Source organism: Protopterus annectens, chromosome 5.part0 (assembly GCF_019279795.1).
Source record: "Protopterus annectens isolate FY-2018-M chromosome 5.part0, PAN1.0, whole genome shotgun sequence".
NCBI classification, from domain to species: Eukaryota; Metazoa; Chordata; order Ceratodontiformes; family Protopteridae; genus Protopterus; species Protopterus annectens.
In genome coordinates, this window is record NC_056735.1 from 167,163,385 (window position 1) to 167,170,468 (window position 7,084).

The following is a 7,084-nucleotide window of genomic DNA, read 5'->3' on the forward strand; positions in this document are numbered from 1 at the left end:
AACAAACCAAACCAAAAAGAGAGCACCTTAGATTGGTGGAGATTATTAATCAGATTCCAAACATACAAAGTAGGCACCTTCCCTGATGATGTAGTGCCTGTAATTGGACTTGTCTAAAAAAAAAACCTTCCATTAGAAGAGGCTGTCCAATACTTTAACTCTAAATTCTTAACTGTCCTAGACCAACATGCACCTATACGTAATATAAGAATTAGGTCAAAACCAGCCCTATGGCTCACCAAAAGATACCGGGCAAAAATCGTACTTGGAAATAAAGCCTGGACTAGGTGGCGAACTACCAAAAGCTCATCTGCTCAACAGACATTTAGACAAATAAGAAATGCAGCTAAAAAAGCCATACCCTTGGACAAAAAAACTTTTACTACAAAATATAGCAAACACACCAAAATAACCCTCAAAGATTCTGGGCAAATATCAATAGACTCCTATATCCAGGACACTCCAGTACACCAGCACCAATAGGAGCTAACCATGAGACTCCCATCCAAACTGCTAATGACTTTTAACTCCTTCACAGATGCCATCCAAACTCTAGCCAGTCAGCTATTTCCTGCCACCTCTAGCATTCCCACCCCCATAACAAGCGCTCTTCCTACCTTCCTATTAAAACCTATATCTACTTTCTTTATTTTCAAAACTGAAGCCTTGTACCCCTTCTGCTGACCAAATCCCAGCTGAATACCTGTAAAAAGCAGCCAAAGCAGTTGCTTATCCTTTATCCATCTTGGTAAACAGAACCATTAAAGGATATATCCCTACCAGTTGGAAAGTCTCTCACATTATCCCACTACACAAAGGTGGCAACTCCAATGAATATTCTAACTATAGACCCATAGCCCTTCTATCACCCTTAGCAAAAATAATGGAAAAAATGCATTCATCATCAGCTAATAGGCTATCTAACTCGATACAACTTACTAGCCAAGGGCCAACACGGCTTTAGGCCATTCCATAGTACCACCACTGCCCTCCTGTCCTTTATAGACACCATTAATAGAAACCGCAATAACAATTTACTCACTTCAGCACTATTTATTGATCTTTCAAAGGCTTTTAGGTTCATACTAGGCTATCTGCTCTAGGGCATTTACAAGCCTAGCCAGTGTGTTTGGCTTTCGCCACCCATTTTAAAATGAATTTTGCTATGCCCTTTTTCGAGGTTAGTATACTGTGCATCTGTCTAACAGTGACACAGAAGTGATACCCAGAGTAAATCTACAATCTCCCATCCACTCATCAAGATTCCTCTTGAAGAGCGTCAATGAGGGACTCTGCCTAACCTGGACTGGGATTTTATTCCAGAGTGAAGGGAGCCTCTGGGTTGTGTATCTGTCCCTCCAGCATGTCCTATTTATTTCAGTGCTGAGGTTCAAGTCTCTCGAGCGTGTAGCTCGATGGGATTTGGATTTTCTGAGGTGCAGCATGTCTATTAATTCTGGGTTGGACATGGCTTTATACGTCACCACAGATCGCCTATGAGCAGGCGGTATGCCACTGAGTAGAGCTGGAGTTTCTTTAACCGGGCAGTATATGGCATCTGTTTGAGCCCTTTGATCCTCTTGGTGAGGTACTTTTGGGGTCTTTCCAGTTGCTGCAGATGTCTGGTAAGGTACATCCCAAAAGGGGCGTTGTACTCAATTATGGGCCTGATGAGGGATGAGTAAAGAGGCATGATGACCTCCCATGATCTAGATGTGAATCCCTTCATGATTAGGTGGGCTATATAAAATGATTTTCTAACTACTTTGGCCACGTGGTTGTCGAATGAGAGATTGCTATCAACTTGGGTCCCCAGGTCCCTAATTACTTCCGTACTTAATGGATTACCATCTATGTTTTAATTTGTGGGCACTTTGTTTTTGCCGAAGGGGATGACTGTACACATTTTGGCGTTATGGCTCCGGCACCAGTTGTCTGTTTCTATGAGGCCCTTTTGTAGGATGCTTGTGTCGGCTGGAGAGTCGATTATGGTGCCCAGTTTGCAGTCATCTGTGAACTTGGTCAGCCACAGTCCTTCCGTGTTGGCCTGTACCTCCGAGAAATATATACCGAACAAGAGAGGTCCCAGGACTGAACCTTGTGGGACACCACTTGTAACTGGTTTGGAGTCTGACATGGCTCCAGCAATTCTAACCATGTGGGTTCTGTCCTTGAGCCAGTTTGCAACCCATCTAGTGACATAGGGGTTTATATTTAAGCTGGTGAGCTTATCTATAATACCCGAGTGGGGTATTGTATCGAAGGCTTTTGCGAGGTCCAGGTAGGCTGTGTGGACCACCTTCCCCTCGTCAATAGCCTTGGTGACTGTTTCAAAGAAATTGACCAGGTTTAAGAGGCAGGATCTGCCCTTATCAAAGCCGAACTGGGTGGGATCCTGTGTCTGTAGGTTCCCAATGTCTTTATTTGAGGTCCATGATGATCCTTTCCATAGCTTTGCAGACCAACTAGTCAGGCTTATGGGGCGATAGTTTCCAGGATCCGTTGAGGCACCACCTTTGTGGAGAGGGACCAGTGTTGCTGTACGCCACTCTTTGGGTACATATCCTGTAGTAAGGCTGAGACTGAACAGTAGTTTTTTGCTTGGGTTTAGTTCTTCTTGGAGTTCATGTAGGATGCAGCCCGGGACACTGTCTGGTCCCATTGATGCTGTGTCTTTTTGCTTTGGAGAGGGCGGCTCTTACCTGAGCATCTGAGATGTCAGGGGGGCAGCACTCTGCTGGGAAAGATATTTGCCCTTTTGGTGGGGAAGGGGGGAAGGGGGGAGAAGTTTGCACTGAACCTGTCAGCTAGGATGTTGGCAATGTCTGTGGGTTCGGTGTATTTTTTGTCATTTTGGAATAATTCTGAGCATATCTGGGAATTCCCACCCAGGTTTCTAACATAACTAAAAAAAAGCCTTGTGATTATCCTTAGTGTCCTGTGCAACTTGTCTCTTGAAGCTGGCCTTAGACAATTTTATGAGTGCCCGTAGTTTTTTGCTAATACTGATCAGAGATGCCTTCCCTTTTTGGGATTTTGCTCTATCATATAGTAGCTTCCTCCTTCTATTGTATAGTTTGTTTATGGCTGGGGTCCACCAGACAGGACGCCTGCCTTTGGAGGATTGGGTCTTTGTTTTGTTTGGGATTGCATGATCCATGCATTCCTGAAAGTGTTCATAGAATGTGTTTATAAAGGATTCTGCGGTCTGGGCTGTATTTTCCACAGGCCCAGGGGCTTTGAAGGATTCCACCTTGGTTTTGAGGAGTGTGAAATTTGCTTTAGAGAAGTTTTTCACTGTGGTTTTCTGGGCAGGGGCTGGGGTCGGGATGTGAATATCTAGTGAGATTAGTTTATGGTCTGATCTTACCAGTGAGGGATACACTTCTGGTCTGGAGCATAGAGTCCCCATGTTGGTGATCAGGTCCAGTAGGTTTTCCCCTCTTGTGGGAGTGGGAACAAGCTCTTCCATAGAATTTGAGTTTATAAATTCTTGGAACCTTTGGGCTAAGGTGTTGGAGCTAGAGTAATGCTCCCAGTCTGTTTGGGTAGTTGAAGTCGCCCGATATAATGGTGTTTGGAGAGACCTTCGTATTTTCCAGTGTTCTCAGGAAGGCCAAGTGGGGTTCCTGGGTTTGGAAGGGTGGTCTGTAGCAGGCTATAAACTGGAAGACAGTTTTACCCACTGTTAGTTGCACATGGATAGTCTCTGATGCTTCGTGCTGTGCCACCAACCTGGAGATGTGGGTATCTTTGATGAATATTGATACTCCCCCTCCTTTTGTGGTTCGGTCTAAGTTTTGGGGCCGAAAAACATGGTATGAGGTATAACCTGGTAGTGCTGGGGTGCTCTCGGGAGCCTTGAACCAGGTTTCTGTTATTGCACAGATATCAATGTTCTCCATGCTAAGAAGAGATTAGAGTGCGTGCATCTTGAGGTTTAGACTTCTGGGATTGAGTAGCATTGCTCTTAGTTTCTTATCCCTTTTGATACCTATGGAGGTGGGTTTGTCTTTTGAGCCTTGCCTAAAAAAGGCACTATGGGGGTGGCAAGAGCCTTTGCCTATATCCGAAAGCACAGGGGTGACGGGTACAAGCCGTCCCTAGTGAAGCATCGTGGCTTGTCGAGCATGTCATCCCAGGCTGACAGGCATTGGATCCCCCTTTGAATGACACTGATACTTAAGCCAATTGTTGAAATTGATCATCTTGTCTTCATACTGTGGCATCATTCTTGGTGAGGCTAAGATGCTACTCAAGGTCAGGGTCCTACTGGCCTGGGCTACATGCTCAGAGAGCTCTTCTATGTCTCCATGTAGTCCAGGGAGGTACATCTCAGGTCATTCACACCAGCATGGACAATGACTGAGTCATATTTGTACTTGCCTTGGAGTGACCTGAGTGCTTGTGTTGTGGCGGATCCTAGTGCCTGACAGGCAGCTCACTGTGACCTTCTCCTTGTCAGCCTGGTGAGCAGGACGTCAGTGTGCCTGATGATAGTCACCTATTACAAGTGTATCATGTGTGTTTAGCCTTAAGGGCTGTGACTGTTCGGCACACTGGCTTTGTGAACTATGTGTTGCACTTGTTTTGTTTTGGGGTAGCGGTTGCTTGGGTGTCTGCTTTGGAGGTCTCTGTTGCTTAGGCAGATTTTTATTTAGAGCCTCCGAGTATGTTTATGTGTTTGGTTTGCTGTTGTGGTAGGTTTATGTGAGACTGGAATTGTAGTGAGTGTGGTTCCTTCTCCTGACTGGTTACGCCAGTACTGAGTTGAGAGAGCTTAGCCTCCAGTTTGGCTATATGGTTGCATCTGTCACATGTGTTGGAATTTGTTGGGAGGAGGAGAGGGTTGTCTGTGTACATGAGGCAGTTGTAACATTGCCTCAAGATTCCCAGATTCACCAGCTGGACCGGAGAGGAGATTGACAACTGACCTTGACCTTTGGACATGCTAGAATAGTATTGGGAATTCCTTTATAATTGAAAAAAGGGCCAATGGGGAACAAGGTACTCAAGGGGAGTTTGTGAGGGTGTAGTGCTTTTAATTTTTTAGTGCTGACTTATATAATTGCTTTAGTGAGCAAGTGCCAGGCTTTAGAGTAGGAATAGGTTGTTTATTATGAGAACTAGATCAGTTCTAAGGGAAAAAGTGAAGAGCAGATATTGCGGAGCCGAGAATGGTTTAAACCCAATTAAGCGGCATTGCCCGATGCTGCGCTATGTGCAAAGCCGCGCTAAAGCGGGTTTTATACAAGGGGACTTGAAAGAGCTAGAAATTGGCCCAAAACGGCCAATGGACTACCAGATTCTTGTGCTGGGAACACTCCTCCAGGGATAGATAGGCTGCTGTAAGCTCCACACTGCCACTGGTGAACAAAGAAGCCTCCCTTTATCCAAGAAAGGAAATGGGCAACACAGGAAATTTCCATAAGTCCAGAATACAGCAAAGCCTGTATTTGGACTACTCTAGGTCAGGAAAGACGGGAAACAAGGATAATTTTTTTTTTTTGTAACAAACAGCAGGAAAATGCAATAAATATGTAACACAGGCTAGCGCACTTGAGTGTGTAGCCTCAACAGGTAAATGCAACAAACAGGACAAGCTTTAAATTACAAGTGCAAAAGCGTGCTAAAGCTGGCTTTAAAGCAGTGGGTTAGAATGAGATAGGAAATGGCCCAAAACGGCCAATAAGCTACAAGTTACTGAGCTGGAACCACTCCTCAAGGGACAGATAGGCTGCACAGAGCTCCCCACTCTCACTGGTGAACAAAGAAGCTTCCTCCTATCCAAATAAGGATATGGGCAACATAGGAACTATGACACAGCCCAGAGATCAGCAATACCTGAAGACTGGACTATTCTAGTTCAGTAAAAGCGGGAAACCAGGATATTTTTTTTTTTTTTTTTTTTTAGTAGCAGAAATTAGGTACAGAAACACAGTAAGTGCTTTAATTCGGCTAGCACACTTGAGTGTGTAGCCTACCAGTTGCCTGTATCACTCTGCAGGACACCACGAGGAGCTGTGCGGAGTTGTATACAATAACAAACTTTTTAAATCACAGATTCGCTAAGAAAAAAAAAACTGGCGTTTTAGGCAGAATTAGTTAAGACAGCAAGAAAAGCGGAAAACTGATACTTAATCACTCCAAAGTCACTCTTTTGTCTCTCTGCTGCTGTGGACTCTGCAGAACACCTGGAAGGCACTTGCTGAGCGGAGTACAAGCGTAAAACTGTGCAAATGAGGTTTTTATAGCAGGGAAGTGAAAGAGATAGAAATTATCCCAAAATGGCCAATAAACTACTAATGTCTGGGCTGAAACCACTTCTCCAGGGACAGATAGGCTGCAGAAAGTTCCTCTCTCTCACAGGTGAACAGAGAAACTTCCTTCTATCCAAGTAAGGTAATGGTAACACAGAAACTTGTAATACAGCCCTGGATTCAGCAATAAATACTAGTTCAGAAAGGTGGGAAACAAGTATATCATTTTTTTTTTCAGAAAATAGAGCAGGTACAATCAAAATTAGCCCAAAAAGGTCAATAAACTACCAACTTCTGGGCTGAAACCACTCCTCCAGGGACACAGAGCCTGCTCAAAGCTCCCCTCTCTCACAGGTGACCAATGAAACTTCCTTCTATCCAAGTAAGGTATGGCAACACAGAAACTTGTAACACAACCCTGGATTCAGCAATAACATGAAAACTGGACTATACTAGTTCAGAAAGGTGAGAAAGAAGTGTGTGTGTGTGTGTGTGTGTGTGTATATATATATATATATATATATATATATATATATATATATATATTTTTTTTTTTTTTTTCCAGAAAATAGAGCAGATACAATCAAAACAACACTTTACCCAATTGACCAGTTAAAAAGCTTGAAACTGAGCTCTGTTCCAGCAGTCTTCAATCAGACAAGTTCTAACTGCACAGTCCTGCCACTAGGGTACAGAGAAACCTTCTCCAAAAAAAAGACGGCTTGGGTCAGTGCACAATTCATACAAACAAAGCTAGATCCAGCCAGCCTGAATATAGTCTATGCTACAGCAAACAAGGCGTACCAATTTCAGAAATAAATAGT